Source organism: Vitis riparia, chromosome 14, assembly GCF_004353265.1.
Source record: "Vitis riparia cultivar Riparia Gloire de Montpellier isolate 1030 chromosome 14, EGFV_Vit.rip_1.0, whole genome shotgun sequence".
Classification (NCBI taxonomy): Eukaryota; Viridiplantae; Streptophyta; class Magnoliopsida; order Vitales; family Vitaceae; genus Vitis; species Vitis riparia.
The window spans coordinates 20,130,044-20,148,277 of NC_048444.1; positions in this window are offsets into that span (position 1 = coordinate 20,130,044).

Genomic DNA, 18,234 nt, shown 5'->3' on the forward strand with positions numbered 1-18,234 from the left:
ATCCACGAATATCATCTCTATTTTCGAAGTCTATGCAACATACTTCACTCCCTAGCCATTCAGCCATTGTTTGGAGAATTCCTTGAATACAACCAAAGTGAGAGGGAAGATTTCGGATTGTCAATATGTCATGAGATTAACAGATTCGAAGTTGGCAAAGTGGATTGTAGTTGGGGAAGCTGGTGGGGTTTATGCTGCTTGAAGTGATTTTGATAAGCTGTAAGAGGCTAGTTATGAAGTGTCCTATAATGACCCTGATTCGATGTGATGCATGATTAAAAATTCCAGAATGGCTAAGGTCTGTGAGTATCATCAGGTGGGAATCTAATCACTACAGAGTGCAGGGCCTTACAGGTGAGCTATAATGGTGGATATGAGGTTCATGGCCCGAGGAAGAGAACATGGACCCGTCCAAAAAGAATGCCCTCACTACCAAGGCTACCCCACCTTGCATGCCTTCCACCCATGACTCCTACCCACCTTATCCACTTATTCACCTTCCAATACAGAATACTCATGATTCTCTCATGATTCTCTCATCACCTCACATCCCTCATGCCCTTCTCATCTCCATGTTCTGTCACTGGTCCCACTAATCGATACCCATTCATTCACTAAATCATTTTTCAACCATCCCACTCATTATTCAAGCCTATTTTTCTCACCACTCATAGATCTCTCACAGACCACGTACCTTCCCATTCATCTACTCACTTATCTCTCTAAACCTCCATGCTCTTGTACCAAGGCAAGCTCTATTCAGTCATCAATCTCTGAAGCCCAAGAAATTTGTAACCCATCCTTGATAACACACACTACCCTCTTGGTTACCTTGATCTCCCATGCATGTCATCTTTTCTTTAAAACCTATAAATCACCTTTCTCTCTCATGCATGATCGGAGGAAAACACTTGTGACAGCTTGGATATCGACAGTGGTGTTGGTGATACATGCAGTACCTGGCTGATTGTTGAAGTTGGAATAGGAGATTTTCAGTCAGAAGCAGCTGGTCACCCATACTCCCAGGCCTAAAAGACTCGTCATCCTTTGCAAACATAGAAAACAGGTCTCTACCATCGGGATTGATAGAGCCCAGCAGCTGTTCGTTACTGGTGATGAAGTTTCTTGGAACGGAGAAGGAAGTCCAGCATGACCAAAGATTGCGCTTCCTCTTTAATGAGATATTCTTAGGTCTTCATTGTTGCTACTGACAGTGTACGCTCAAGGCATGATGATGTGATGTCAAGCTGTTTTGTGGAGCAGAGGCTCCTCTATTTGCTGCTGGAACTAGATTGGTGCCAATGTTCTGGTGAAATATCTTGGAAAGGATGAGGTTAATATTCCTCTTGTTGGTGCTGCTGCTATCTGTTCTCCATGGGATCTTTTGATATGTGACAGATTCGTTAACCGCAAGCTTGTACAGAAACTCCATGACAAGGTTCTAGCAATGGACTTACAAGACACCTCATTGTTGGGTGGGACCACTTACTCTATCATGTATTTCGGGTTACGATAATTTGGTGGAGATGGAAGAAAGGGCAGCCTCCACAGTGAATTGAGCCCTAGAGCGATGGACTTAGAAGGATAGAACTGGCAGTTTGAGTGTGTCCTTAGTAGTTTCAGATGGTGGAGTTCTGGGTGGCGTTCTCGACCCGAATGTCTTGCATCTGATCATCAGCGGCATGAAGACGCTGCATCCTCATGTATATCAACAGTAATGGATGGATTCCATGCCATACATACCACAAATTCATCCCATACTCATCATCTCTCCAACTTACCCATTTTCCTTCTCCCCACATTTTCTCTCTCTACCCTACACCACCAAACCCATCATCCATAATCCGTCTTCCCTCTTGCCATCCTTCATGCTCAATCTCTCTTGCCAACCTTCATACCTCAATACACTTATCACCATGACAACTCGTTCATTTCCCATCAAGTCACCATTCATCTCCCTTTTAGACCTACCTTCTTTTTCGCTATAAACAAGCCCAACACCTTCTGGTGGTGTTGATTCTATTCACCAACCCGTTACAGGAGCCTCTAGGAGTTCATCTTCACTCAAGGAATCATGTTATTTGGTGGAGCAAGCACGAATATTACCATTTCCGGATGTCGCTTCTTACAGCATGACAAGAAGATGCTCATGGGAGAATGACCCCACCTGTGGCCCTATCATTGATGACGTCGCCATCATGGAGCTCTTCACTCTTAATATTCACTCTGATGAGCAGTAAGGTTATTCAAAAGCAAGGATTGTATACTATGCTGACACCAATATTGCTGAAGGCTCGATAGAAGACTGCTGTGTTCACATTTCCGGTTCGCCTTATATGTGGAGATTATTTTGAGGTTCGTTTGGGCAGAGTTTTAGAAGATGGCGCTCCTCCTGATATCTGCAGTTGCCAGCTTGCTAAGCATCATTCATGGTCTACTGAGGCACGGGCACGACGCGCTTTGGCCAATGTATCAGCATTACGTTTTCCAGAAGGCATCTTCATGGGAAAGCTGCCAGATGCCAATGTTATCATCAAACAGCTTAACAAAGGTTCATCAACTATGTTCTGGGGTTTCTTCTGATATCATTAAACTGTCATGACAACAATTTGAGGGAAATGCTACAGTTCCCAGGATGATTTGGTATCGATCTAGACATAACGTGTCATGATGAGGTCATATGGATCTTACTGTTGTCTTCACTGAACTGCTCCAATCTAGCTAACCTTGACCATTCAGAATGCATATTTGAGAAGGATACAAAAGTTTGGATGCTTTGTTCACATTCCGCGCAAGGACCCCAGGCGACGCTAGCCTCCACCAGAGCGTTTCATGTCTTTCATCGTCATTTTCAGTCACGAAGAAGGCAATAGAGATATTCTTTGGACTGGAAGGGACACCCATATTTCTTGTGGGGATGAACAACACCTTTAGAACCAATGTGGGGGATCCTTCACCATCACCAGGGGCGTTAAGGGAGAATAACTTGGATGATGAGACTGCAGCAGGACTGCCAGAAGTGACAGGGACAGAAAGTGCAGTAAGTGATGCCGGGAAAGAGAGGGAGGAACGAGGTTCTAGTGGAGATTGTTGAGGTGAAGCAAGATGAGCTGATTAAGGATAGGTCAAGGGGGGACCAAATCAAGTTAATTGGAATTGCTTTTATCCTACTGGGCCCCGCATGGCTACTTCCCCTTCCTTTTTTTTAGACACCTCTAGCATGGCCACCTTTGGGCCACGTGTTTTTTTTTTTTGTTTTGCTTCAGCATCTTTGATTTTAAAACAATTTCCCAACTGCCAGTTTTAAAATAGTTTTCCCATTCCTAGATTTCCAAATAATTTCAAACTTTCTATCTTCTCATCCTTAGTATTTTTCTTAGTTTCTAAAAATCAAATTTTCAATAAAAATTTTGCTGCCATTTTTCTTTCAGGCAAGCAATTTTCAATAACTTTCATGATTTTAAAAATGCTTTAAAATAAACGTGAATTTATTCCCGTAATTCCAATTAATGGAAATTCATGGGGTTAGTTCATACAAAAATAAATTAGGCTTTGGTGGGGGCCCAACATCAAAGAAAATTTAAAATTGAGTTTGAGTGAAGTGTTATGTGTGCTTATCATTGGTGATTTATCTTGTTTAGTGATGTATGTGATATAGTCTATACTTGTTATTGTGCACTAATCCCATTTCTTGATAGCGCATAGTGGCCCACTGCCAAGGTACGCAATCTCTCTCACTCTGATCATTTCTCATGCATGTTTTGAGCATGTTTTGAGCTTTCAGTGTGTGGTCAAGTCGGTATTCATTGTTTTTCTTCATCAATTGCCACGTCAACTTCATTTTATTAGTAGAGACCCGACTTTAGGGACTTAGAGGGGTGCTACGGTCTTTACCGTACCTTCCCGATAAGTAACCTGACCCCCGAACCCGATCCAGTTTTTCGTAGACCAACCTTTTCTAAAACAAGGAGTCACACTTAGGGTTTTTCTTTCTTATTTTGTTTACCCTTTAAAAATAAAACAAAAATAAGTGGCGACTCCAAGTCATTTTCAAAGAATCAATAAAAATCAAATTTTCAAATAAAAATCGAGCTCGCCATCGAGTGGGAAACGCATTGAGCCGAAATGCGGGGTCCACAGTACCCCTTTTAGAGTTACATGCACTGAATTCATCATGACCATTTTCAGTATGGGATATAAACATTATTGGGAAGATTTTGCCAAAGTCTTCCAGTAGTCATGAGTTCATCTTGGTCGTCATTGATTACTTTACCAAGTGGGTGGAGGCTACTTCATATGTGAGATTGAAATCATTTGGGGTCGCTAGTTTCATCAGATCACACATTATTTGTCGCTATATAGTTCCTCATGAGCTTATTTCGAGCAGAGAAGTACATTTCAGAGCAGATATTGACACTTTATTACAGAGATACGGTATCCAGCATCATAGATCGTCTGCGTAGAGGCCGCAGACTAACGAAGTGGTAGAGGTTGCGAATAAGAATATTAAGAGGATCTTGCAGAGGATGATTGAGACTTTTCAGGATTGGTCAGAGAAGCTTTTGTTTGCATTGTGGGCTTATCAAACTTCTTTTTGCACCTCTATAGGAGCCATACCTTAATGAATATTGCTTGATCTTTGTCTTGCTCTTTGATATGCATGCAATAAATTTTGTACTTGAGCTAACCTTTTTTCCATGATAGTGCACTATTATTTGCTGCTAAGGTACGCTCTCACTCCTACTTCATTTATTTATTCATTTGCATGCTCAATTTGTTTTATTATTCGATCATTTTATTGGTATCCATTGATTTATGAGAAAACAAAGGCTATGCTTAGTTAAAAAAAACACCCAAAATGGGGGGTGAATTGGGTTTTTAAAATCTTTTCAATCACAACAAATTTAAACAAAATATGAGCAAAGTAAAGAGATAAAGTTTAGAGAATTCAAACTTGGGTTTATAGTGGTTCGGCACTTCCTTGCCTACGTCCACTCTCCTCAACCTTCTAACCGAGTGAGGGTTCCACTAACTTGAAGCTTCAACCAAGCTTCCAATCTTCTTACACTTGAAGTGGAGCTCTCAATTTATAGGTTTCTAAGCTCGGGAGTCAAAAACAGCAAAAGACAACCTCGTCTAGTCGAGCTGGGGGTCGACCGGTTCACTAACCGTTGGAGCATTTAATGCATGACAGGTTACCGTTGCCTCAACAGGACCTCGACCGGGAAGAAAAGGCTATTGGGAGAGAGAGAAGGTTTTTGACCTTCCTCGACCGGACGACCTCAACCGGTCGACCGGTTCCTTAACCGGTTGACCGGTTGGCCATAGCCTCGACCGGTTGAGCCTTTTTGGCCCTAAAAAACTTATTTTTTGATTTTTTTTTCTAACACTTAGGCAAGGTCTTTAGGTAAATTATTAAGCAAATTTTGAAACATTTTGCCTAAGGTAAATTAGTTAAAAACTCAGGTTTTAATGAAATTGACATTTTAAAGAATAAACTGAGTTTTCTAAGGTGCATGAAACGTATGAAAATCCTAAGTGCACTCATGCATTCATCTTACATTAGTTTCCTATGATCACAAGTCTTCCAAGCGTCTCGATCTTTTATCCATTTGGTTCTTTGATGAATTTTCGAGTTTATACCTGAGATTCTTAAACATTTAAACCAATTAGTCACTTAATCATGATTTGTTACCATCAAAACTCGATTAGGAGAACCCTTGGGCTAACAATTTCCTTGTCAATTTCCACGTTTGCTTCACCTTATTTAGTAGAGACCTATTTTTAGGGGTTTGGAGGGGTGTTATGGTCCTTACCATACCTTCCCAATAAGTAACTTGACCCCCAAACCCAAGTTTGGTTTTCCATAGAATGTCTTTTCCAAATAAGGAGTCACACTTAGAGTTTTCTTTCTTATTTTGTTTTCCCTTAAAAATAAAACAAAAATAAGTGGTGACTCCAAGTCTTTTCTAAAAATCAAAATTTCACCAAACAAATAAAAACAACGAGTTTCGTCATCGAGTGGAACGCATGTGCAGAAGTACGGGGTCCACAATCTTATATTATCATTTTTTTAATTATTATTATTCTTATTTCTCTATGTTCTCTTATTGTATTTAAAAGCAAGTGAAGAGAACATTCATTTTGTTTTTTTTGAACTATTTCTAGAGAACAATTGCTAAACAATGCTATTAAATTTTAGAAGTCATTTTTTTTACAAAAATAGAAAGCTATTTTTAAATCACGTCGTAAAACAAGCTCTAAGCTCCTAAAAACTAAGACAATCTATCAATTCAAAATAGTCGCCAATCTCTAACAAAAATGACACATTTTTTTTTTATCGATACTCTTTGTTTTAGAACGAAAATCTTTATTATTATAGAAATCATAGCCAAGAAAAAACAAAGAGAGGATAGTTATGGTGTATGGTATCTAGATGTCATCCTTTAAAGACTAACACATTTGACTATTTATGTATTGAACAAAGTATTCTTATACCCAAAATTGTGAATTTAATAGAGAAATTTTTCTAAAAAGACCGAATTTAGATAAAATTGATTAAGACAAATCTATGATAACAACTCTGGAGCTTTCAAAATTTAGCTTCAAATTCATAAGAAGAGAAGGAGAGAGAGAGAGAGAGAGAGTAAATCATAGATCTAGGGTTTAGGACCAAAGTCAATGTGGGATCAAATTGAATTTTAAGACATATATACTCTTTTTACATGATTCACTAAAATAAATAATATAGATTGGTTAATTGAGGTTTATGTTTATATATTCGTACCACTCATCTATCTTGTACAATCAATTTTCAATTCAATCATGATAGTATATCAAATTATGTTAACTAGTGATCAAATGGTTTTAGAACTATCACTAGGATCTTAGTCTAACCATAATTTCATAGATGATCTCATTCTAATAAGGTAAACATGAAAACCTAATGATCAATTAATCTGACATTACTTTTCTTATTCTCCTTGTCCAAATCTTCCATGTATCTTCATGCTACATCTCCAAAATTAAAGATCTTAATCTCTTATATTGAGATTTCACACCCAAATTCCATAAGAAAAAAAAATGGGATATTAATAAAAAGAAAGAAACAAAAGTCTAGAAAGTGTGACTACAAACAAAATTGTAAAAATGTTCTCTTTGTAACCTTGAAAAAAAAAATGAAAATATAAATATCTTAACCCTAAAAAGGCACTTGGCCTAATCTCATTGGCCACCATAGCAAACGTATAACTTAATTAGTTGAAATTACATCAAAATTGCCTAAAATCTAGATTTTGATACCAAATTAACCAAAGTGTGAAATTTTGATTTGGCATATGCAATAAATTTTGGAAAAACTGATTTCAACAAGATGAAATCAAAATTTCAATATGGAAACCAGTTTTAACTTTTAACCTAAGATTGGAATTTTGATTTCAGTCTCCTCTAAATCGCTTTTATGATGTGAGACTCCATTAATATGACAATTCTCATTCACAAATTGGTTTTAACATTGATTAAATCAACTTTTGAAATCGATTTTGGCTTCTCCAAATCACTTTTAGCTACTCCTAAACCAATTTAGAATGCCTTTGTAGTTTTCTTTTGCCTTTTCGTTTTTATTATTTATTTATTTACTTTAGCAAGCACTAGGGCTCATCTTGCTGCATCTTTGCTCTTCCATTCCATCCCAAATGCTAGAATTACATCAAGTTGCTTACATGTCCTCCCTTCTTATGCTTTTATACTAAAAAAAAAAAAATGGCGTATTAGTTCTCAAAGCATGCATTAACATAAATTCAAGTTAAAGATAGTGATTTGTCCCTTATCTCATGTTCAAAACACAAATATTAGTATCTTTAAGTGTCAAGATTTAGGCAAGAAAAACTCCCCCTTTACTTAAACATAAAGAAGCAAGTCGATCCATGTAAAATAATTTTGTCTAAAATATCAAAATTATTGGAGCAAAAAAATTATGAAGCTCCAAACATTAACATTATTGGAGCATTGATTTTAGGTTTGCTTCTATTTTGATTGCTACCCTAGTCAAGGAGTAGAATGAAGTACATCCATGCATGTATGATAAACTTATTCAAAATATTAAACTTGTTGGAGCAAAAAAATTACATAGCCTCAAATATCAATGATTTTGGGGAATTTATTTTAGGATTGGTCCTATTGTGATTCGATCTTTAATAATCTCCCAATAATAAGGTATATGAGTGTAGACCCTCCCGAATGCAGGGAGTCTTCTTTTTATTTATTTATTTTTCCTACCTTTTTTTCCGGAGCCACTCGACATGATGGGGGGAGCTGTTTTTGGGGTAGTAAAAAGGGGACTGATGGGGGAGCTTTTAGGCGGCGGATGGGACGGGATACGGACATAGCTTGTAGGAGAAGCTAAAAAAAGGAAGGAAAAAGAAAGAAAAAAGAGAAAACAGAGAGGAGGAGACAGGGAGCTGAGGTAGAAAAGAAAGCTTGGGAGCAGAGAAAATGGGTCCTCGTTATCAGTTGGGAGAAACCAGAAAGGAAGGGCATGGAAAGTATGATTGGCATGAATCCTTTGATGTTATTTAATCGTATACAGTCTCATTTTTCGTTTCTTGATTTCGTTTTGCGGATTGTTTGATTATGTGTTTAGTTTCACTATCTCTATTTGGTTCATCGGCATATTTGTGGCATGTTTTCCTCATTGTATGGGATTATTGTGCTTTTGTCTCCACCATTGTTCCACTCACCCTACCACCCCATGCCACCAGTCCCATGCATGTGTCTATAGACTGCCAAGACCTTCGCTTCATGCCTCTTAGAGTCATGATGCATGCGCCTGGGCCACCCAAGCTCCTTCAAATGGCCGTTGTTAATGGCCACTGTTAACTTCTTCCCAAGTCCACCCGCAGTCCACGTAAACCTGGCTGCATCACCCCCTTCCTCAATTCCTACGTCTCCCGCTCCGTCGTCCAATGCTTCGCAGGTCGCCACCAGCGCGCCCAGGAGGCGGTTGCTGCTGTTGCCGTGACCATCCTCCAATCTGCTGTTGGATCCTGGCCTCATACAGATGACGACGATAACGGTGCTGAAACTCCCACCGGCGCCGTTGACAATGGGGATGCGGGGGTGAAGAACAAGAAGCCTAAGACTTCTCTCGGTGATCTTTGGGTGGAAGAGCTGTGGGTGGTGGTGATGTCTGGGAAATGCTCATGGTTGTTAATGGGCTTGAGGGTGATTTTTATTAAGTGGGCTTGGGCTTCTGACGGAGATGGAACCCAAAGCCCTTTTTAATTATTATTGTTATTATTGTCATTATTATTAACGGATATTGTTATTATCAGCGGATATTATATTATTATTATTATTATTATTATTAACGGACATTATTATTGTTATTATCAGCAGATATTATTATTATTAACGGACATTATTATTGTTATTATTAGCGAATATTATTATTATTATTATTATTATTAACGGACATTATTATTGTTATTATTAGCGGATATTATTATTATTATTATTATTATTATTATTAACGAACATTATTATTGTTATTATTAACGGATATTATTACTATTATTTTAATTCCTATTATTATTATTATTATTTACTACTATTATTATCGATATTATTATTATTATTATTATTATTATTATTATAAGCTAAGCCTATTTCCAATCTCCTAAGCCCATGTCCACCCTATCCTAAACCCTGTAACCCCTTTTAAAAGCCTATTATTATTAACCCCTTTTCAAAACCCATCTTAAAGGCTCAAACCCTAAAAACCCCTTTTAAAAGCCTCCTAAGCCCATTTCCAACCCTTAACCCCTTTTCAAATCCCTAAAGCCTAGATCCTAAACCCCCTTAACCCCTAAAGCCTATTATTATTAACCCTTTTTCATATTATTATTATTATTATTCTTATTATTATTATTATTATTATTATTATTATTATTGCAATTATTATTATTATTGTTAACGGATATTATTATTATTATTATTACTATTATTATTATTATTATTATTATTATTACTATTATTATTATTATTATTATTATTATTATTATTACTATTATTATTATTATTATTATTATTATTATTACTATTATTGTTTTTATTATTATTATTATTATTATTAAAAATCTATACTCTCGTAGTTTAATTTCCTAATATTATTATTATTATTATTATTATTATTATTATTATTATTATTGTTAACGAATATTGTTATTATTATTATTATTAAAAATCTATATTCTAGCAATTCATTTCTTATTATTATTATTATTATTATTATTATTAATTCAACTTTCAAAATCTACATTCTCGCAGTATTATTATTATTATTATTATTATTATTAAAAATTTATATTCTCACAATTCAATTTCCTGAAGTTCATTTCTTATTATTATTATTGTTATTAATTCAACTTTCGAAATCTATATTCTCGTAGTTTAATTCCCTAAAGTTCATTTCTCATTTTCTTTGACAAATTTCATATTAATTACCGAAACTCTAATCTTTTAAATTTAATTCCCAAGACTCCAATTTTCAAATAAACTCCAAGAATCCCGTTTTCACTCGAATAGTTTTAATTCCATTTCAGTTTTTAAATAATCTTCTGATCTTTTTGATTTTACGTAAGCAAAAATGAATTCTTCATAATTGTAAAACACGGAATTTGTAAGACTAATTCATGAACCATAAATTGGGCTTTGGTGGGGGCCTGATGTTTGATCCATTTCGATTGTCAACTATTGCACTTAATGTATTTTGTTTGATCTTCATTTTGCACTTCGATACGCATGAGCTATATTCCGTATTCATTAATTGTGTGCTAACCCTGTTTCTTGATGGCACATTTGTGGCTCGTGGTCGAGGTACGCACCCACTCCCATTCTAGTCAGTCTCTATGCGTGTTTTGATTCCTATATGTGCATGATTGATTTGAGCGTCCATTGTTTTTCTTATTGATTGCCACATCAGCTTCACTTTATTAGTAGAGACCCGACTTTATGGACTTAGAGGGGTGTTACGGTTCGTACCATACCTTCCCGATAAGTAACCTGACCCCCGAGCCCGATCGGGTTTTTCACAGACCGCCTTTTCTAAAATAAGGAGTCACACTTAGAGTTTTTCTTTCTTATTTTGTTTACCCTTTTAAAAATAAAACAAAAATAAGTGGCGACTCCAAGTCATTTTCTTAATCAATGAAAATCATTTTTCAAATTAAAATCAAGCTCGCCATCGAGTGGGAAACGCATGAGTTGAAATACGGGGTCCACAAAATGGCGACTCCGCTGGGGAAACTTTTAGAGGGTCAAGCTTGAACTTAAAGTGAAGCAAATGTGGCGTTTGGTGAGTCGATCAGTAGGTACTCTTCTCTTGATTGCACTTCGAGAGTTCCCGAGTTTTCACTTGGGGCATTGACATGATTGATCGTATAGGTCGATTATCTTGATTAGGGATTATGATATAGCCAGTTTCTTCATGCTTCATTGATATATTTGTTTGAGATGTTCAACATTCTGATTATGGTGATTGATTCTTCTTGATTGAGGATCCTGAGATAGCTATTTTCTCTGTGATTCATTGCCATATTCGTTGGAGATGCTGGCATGTTGATTGCGTTGAATGCTTATCTTGTTTCGCTTAGCATAGTGATTCTGATATTTGCCATGATTGTTTTGATCGCCTTGCATGTATAGATTCATTGTTATATATTGATTGATTTGACACGTTGATTCACTTGCTTATATATTCTCTCGGTCATCTTTAAGCATGATGTTTGTATCACTTTTTCATCCGATCGTCATAGCTTGTATGTGTGCATGAGCGATGTATCCTGCACTCTGCCTAACTGCATGTCGCATGATTGCCCTTCTTCTGCTTGATTGCATGTCGCTTGTCCATGTGGACCGCACTTCTATCCCTTTACCTCCAAATCTCTTGGTCTCGGTCATTTCCTTCATTTCAGTTCTCACTTTTGCAAGTGTGAGGCCTTTTGTGTGCTTGTTCTCTGACCGAGCCAGAGATTAGGAGTAGGGTCTAGCGACGGGCTATACCGATGTCTGGGAGCGTTTTGGAGGAGACCGACATATTGATGCTGATTGGAGTCCGATCATTGAAGACCTGTATAGCCCCGAACTAGGTTTCATGGATAGTTGTGCGACCAGTGTGTTTCCTCTTCTCTTTTAGTTTCATTAGGGTTTTCGAATGCACCCATACCATTCACCGCGCACTTTAGTTGGCCATTGAGCGTTGCGAGTTTTGAGAAGTTTCACTATAGGAAACCCCCCCTGGGATGTCGAGGTAGTGCATGTGTGGAGGTGATGTCCACCTTGCATGAAAGTGCCCCATCTCTTCGGAGGCGTGCAGAAGGTTGCGTACCACCGGATGGTACAATCGCTTCTGCTGTGGATCTTTTAAAGTCCACCTATATCCATTTAGAGCCACCTTGACCTCGTAGATTGAGTCGTAGATCCTTCTATTAGGACTCCCTTCCCTATACGTGGGTGCATCTGAGGGCTTTCAGAGCCTCTGTGGTCATAATTCAGATTCAACATTCCCTCTTTTAGTCTCTAGTGAGAGTGCACCGAGATCAGTATGAGTTTGGGTACGGTCAGACAGTCCGTCTTCATTTTTGATGCCTTGCTTATTCCAATTCAGACTAGCATTTCTTCCGTGTTTTCCCTATGCCTACCATATCTTGTGCTTCATGCTCTTCGGGATTGGTTTTTCATTCTCAATGTGGATTTGTCATCTTGGGTCAGAGTAGAGGGGATATTAGTTCGCTTTTCCGAGAGATCAGACATGGATCAGCGGGTTGTCACAGTTGATCAGTTCACGACCGCCATGGCTTCTATTTAGGAGGCCTTGGCTAGTCTCAGGCAGGAGATAGACAGTCAGCAGAGTAGACAGTCCTTGAGGATACTCATTCATGTATGGATCGTATTGAGTAGCGTATTTGACAGTTCATCGACTTGGGATGATCTTGATGGTATACCAGTAGCCAGTCTACCAGCCAAGTTCAGGATGCCTGACATTGAGAAGTACACGGGCGTTGGTTGTCCATGTATTTATCTTCGACTCTATAGTACTGTGATGAGAGTCCATGGGTTAGACGAGTCACAGATGATCACCATGTTTCTTTTATCTCTGAGTGGCGCAGCCTGGTATTAGTTCGCATCTTTGGAGTTCTCGCGACACAGGACATGGGATGACCTAGCTTATGAGTTTCTATGACAGTTTTCATTTAGTACTGTCGTAGATGTGTCGAGGAGGGAGCTTGAGGTTTTAGACAGAGATCAGATGAGTCCATTTCTTCCTTTGTCTCCCACTGGTGGGGGAAGATAGCAGAGATTGTTGATTGACCATTATGGAGAGGTGACTTAGTCTTGAGGTTCATCAGAGGATTGATTAGAGATCCTAGAGGGAAGTTCAGACCCAACTGGAGCAGACCTTATTTCATCAGGGAGTTGACCCCAGAGGGCGCTGCATGGTTGATGGATTTAGATGGAAACCGATTCTCAGAGCCAACCAATGTGGATCAGCTTAAGAGGTACTATATTTGAGACCATGGTTACAGGATGGGTGGCCATCATTTCGGTTAGCCATTACCTTGTTATTCATTTGTGATACATAGTCCATTGCTAGCCTATTGAGCCTCGCATGCGTATTATAACATTTCTTTCTTATCGCCTTGCTCACATTTTCACACCGGGATAGGGGCCCTTTAATGTATGCATGCATTGTTTGGTAGTTTCATGAGCCTTGGACCTAGGGGCATGTTTTTCTCATTATCTTTTCCTATCGCTACACCTCCGCATTTTCATCTCATCTTGTTCGTTGTGTTCCTCGTTTCTTCTTCCTTATCCTATCCACTATTTGTTTGTTTCATATTTCTCTTCATCCTGAGTGGTGATCCCCCTCAGTTCATCACATGGAGGATAGTCACATCATTTCCACCATCTATCTCGCGGACACTAGTTTAGAGATCCTTAGTTTGAGAAGGTCATCTCGTTAGAGAGAGTTTGATTCGTTACCTTAGCACTTGGGAGTGTGTCCATTTGTTATTGATATCATCTTTGAGGTTCATTTGTTCATGTTCAGGGTACGCGTATTTGTATATATGTAACAAAAATAATAATAATAATAATAATAAGCGCATGTGTGTATGTGCATAGTGTTCTTGATCATTGAGTATGTATATTGATGTTTGGGGGTCATTTTTATCGAGTATGTTCATTATTGGGAGTTCGTATGTGAGCTCTCTAAGATCCCATGTTATTTGTATTGCTTTGTCATATCTATTTGTGAGAGAGATGAGTGACCTTCTCCTAAGGACTCCAAGTCATTGTCCTTTCCATCATTATATTCATTATTGATGTGACTTCACTTCATGTTTGATCTGAGTCGTTCACCATATTTTTTCAAATATTCATTGTTTCACTGTCCTTTTTATCGTTGCTTGTGATTCATCTCATTCCCTTCACATCTTATTCTCTCCTTACAGCAACCCATCTCGGGTTCGATACTCACTTCGCATCATCATTACACATATCACTATCAGTTCATTTTGCTTCATTTGTCTCCTTATCGACATCATATTCACGTTAGGCATCCTCGGGCCCATGGCTCATGGGGTTCACTATACATGTTGCATTTCATATATGAGGGCATGAGTTTTGATCATTGGGTATTTGAGCCTAGTTTTCCTTCATTTCTATCACCCTATCACCTTGGCCTACGTTACGTCCCGTGTCTTAAGACCACCCTGAGGCCATGGGATCAGATGTCGTCTTCGACAGCCTCTACTTGGACATGTGTTTGAGATCTGGTTGATATTTAGATATCGTCATGCTTCTTCTTCTGGGAGTCGTCTCTTTGATGTTTAGATCTGATTCTGTTGTGTTTGGATTACCGAGATCATGCACTTGACAATGGATGATTTGATGTCACCTGATTTTTCTGATTTATCACATATTCGATGTCATACTAGGGCATATTCCGTTTCAGGCGAGGTCTACAGATCTTCAGGGAGTTGCATGCTTATCTCCACTTGCGAGATGTACGTTTGGATGATTGATTGGTTCGCTATTTTATGATGATCCCTCAGTGGAGCCTCTATGGAGCCATTCAGTCAGGCCCACATTTCTCGGCATTTGGTTGCCACCATGCTTCTTATCCTGGGAGACGTTCTCTAGTTGTTTGGACTTGATTTGGATCGCGGAGGTCGTATGTTCGATGATAGATGATTCCATGTCACCTGGTTTCTGACCTACCATACATTAGATGTCATACTGGGGCATATTTCCGCCCTAGACGAGATTTATAGGTCTTCACGGGGTTATATGATCACTCCCACTTGCGGGATGCACACCGAGACGAGGACGTGTTGTTATCTTATCATGATCTCCCAGGAGAGCCTCTCTTAAGTGATTCAATCAGGCGCACACTTTTGACATTTAGATGTCCTCATGCTTCTTCTTTTGAGAGACGCCTTTTGATATGTGGGTCGGATTCAGTTATGGATTTAGATGATTGGGGTCACACATTTGATGACAGATTATTTGATGTTGTCCGATTTTCAGCTTGTTCCACATTTGATTCCATACTGGCATATTTTCATTTTGATTGAGATTTATAGATCTTTATGGAGCTACATGATCACTCCCACTTGCGGGATGCACACCGAGACGAGAATGTGTTCGTTATTTTACCATGGTCCCTCGATGGAGCCTCCATTGAGCCGTCCAGTCAATCTCGTATTTTTTGACATTTGTATGTCATCATGCTCTTTATTCCGGGAGACATTTCCTTGATGTTTGGGTTCGATTTGGATTACGGAGATCGCACGTTTGACGGTTGATGGTTTCATGTCACTCAAATTTTAACTTACCATACATCTGATGCCATACTAGGGCACATTTCCATTCCGATTGAGATTTACAAATTTTCATGGAGTTGCATGCTCATCCCCACTTACGAGATACACATTGAGATGATGACCCTCCAGTAGAGTCTCTCTAGAGCTATCCAGTTAGGTCTGCACTTTTCGGCACTTATATGTCATCATGCTTCTTCCCAGGATACGCCTCTTTGGTGTGTAGGTCTGATTCGATTGTGTTCGGATTACCGGGATCGTGAGTTTGACGATGATTGATTTGTTGTCACCTGATTTTTGACCTATCGTACCTTTGGTGCCACACCGGGGCATATCCCATTTTATTTGGAGGTTTATAGATCCTCACGGACTTGCACGATCCTCATCACTTATTAGATGCTCACCGAGATGTAGACATGATCGTTACCTTACGGAGCCTCCCGAGATCCATCCAGCTAGGTCCGCACTTTTTGACGCTTGGATGCCATCATGCTTCCCCATCCAGGAGGTACATCTTGGATCTATGGGCATGATTCAGTTATGGATTCGGATGACTAGTGCTACATGTTTGACGGTTGATGATTTCATGTCGCTCGATTTCTGACCTATCGTGTATTCGATGCCCATACTAAGGCATATTTTCCATTTCATATGAGATTTACTGATTTTCATGGAGGTCACATATGCGACGATAGATGATTTCATGTCGTTTGTTCTTCAGACCTGTCGTGCACCTGATGCTATACTAGGGCATATTTTTCATTTCAGATGAGATTTATGATTCTTCACAGATGTTGCGTGTTCGATGATAGATGATTTCATGCCGCCCGATCTTCGACTTATCATGCGTTCGACGCCATACTGGGGCATATTACCGTTTTGGATGAGATTTACGGATCTTCATGGAGTTGCATGCTCATCTCCACTTACGAGATACACATGGACACGATGTTTCCTCCGTGGAGCCTCTCGGGAGTTACCCAGTTAGGCCTGCACTTCGCGACGCCTCAATGTCATCATGCTTTCCTTCCGGGAGACACCCCTTTTGATCTATGGGTCTGATTCAGCTGTACACGTGGATGATTTGGATCGCGCATTCGATGACGGGTGATCTGAGCTCATCTGATTCTTCTGACCTATCACACATTTGATGCCACACTGGGGCATAACCCCATCCTTCAGTTCATTAGATATTTTGCGGATTTTCTCACTACTCATTCTACTTCTTGACCTTGGTGAGTTGTCATACTGGGGCATACCCCCACCCTTGACTTCACCAGATCTTTTGCGATTTTTCTCATCACTTGATCCACTTTTGGATCTTTGCGAGTCGTCATACTGGGGCATACCCCCTCTCTTTGGGTTTACCCTGTCTCGTTTTGATTTCATGGTTGTCAGACCCATTTGTCGATCTTTACGAGTTATCACTTAGGGCATCCCCCTATTGTCATCTTGTTTAGGGCATCCCCCTATATTCATTTCGTTTAGGGCATCCCCCTATTTTCCGCTTGTTTAGGGCATCCCCCTATTGTCATCTTGTTTAGGGCATCCCCCTACTGTCTTTTCGTTTAGGGCATCCCCTTATTGTCATCTTGTTTAGGGCATCCCCCTACTGTCTTTTCGTTTAGGGCATCCCCCTACTGTCATTTCGTTTAAGGCATCCCCCTACTGTCTTTTTGTTTAGGGCATCCACTACTGTCATTGTTTAGGGCATTCCCCTATTTTCAGTTTGTTTAGGGCATCCCCCTTTGTTTCAGATTTATCACCACCATAGATCAGACATCTATGGGCTTTGATAAGTTTTTCACCATCATAGATTTTCATCTATGAGCATTTATTTCAGATTCACCACCATAGATTTTCATCCTTGGGCTTTCAGATTCACCACCATAGATCGGACATCTATGGGCATTTTAGTTATTTCACCACCATAGATCAGACGTCTATGAGTGTTTTTATTGTATCGCCACCATAGGTTTTCACCTATGGGCCTTCTAGTTTAGCTTTTAAAGTTAGCTTTTTGGTTTGGCTTCTAGAGCTATTACTTTCTCAGTTTAGCATTTAGAGTTAGTTTTTTTGGTTTGGCTTCCAGAGCCATTATTCTTCTAGTTTAGTGTTTAGAGTTAGCTTTCTGGTTTGACTTCTAGAGCTATTACTTTCTCAGTTTAGCATTTAGAGTTAGTTTTTTGGTTTGGCTTCTAGAGTTATTATTCTCTCGGTTTAGTGTTTAGAGTTAGCTCTTTGGTTTGGCTTCCAGAGCTGTTATTTTCTAGTTTAGCTTTTAGAGTTAGCTTTTTGGTTTAGCTTCCAGAGATATTATTTCTTAGTTCAGTGTTTAGATTTAGCTTTTTGG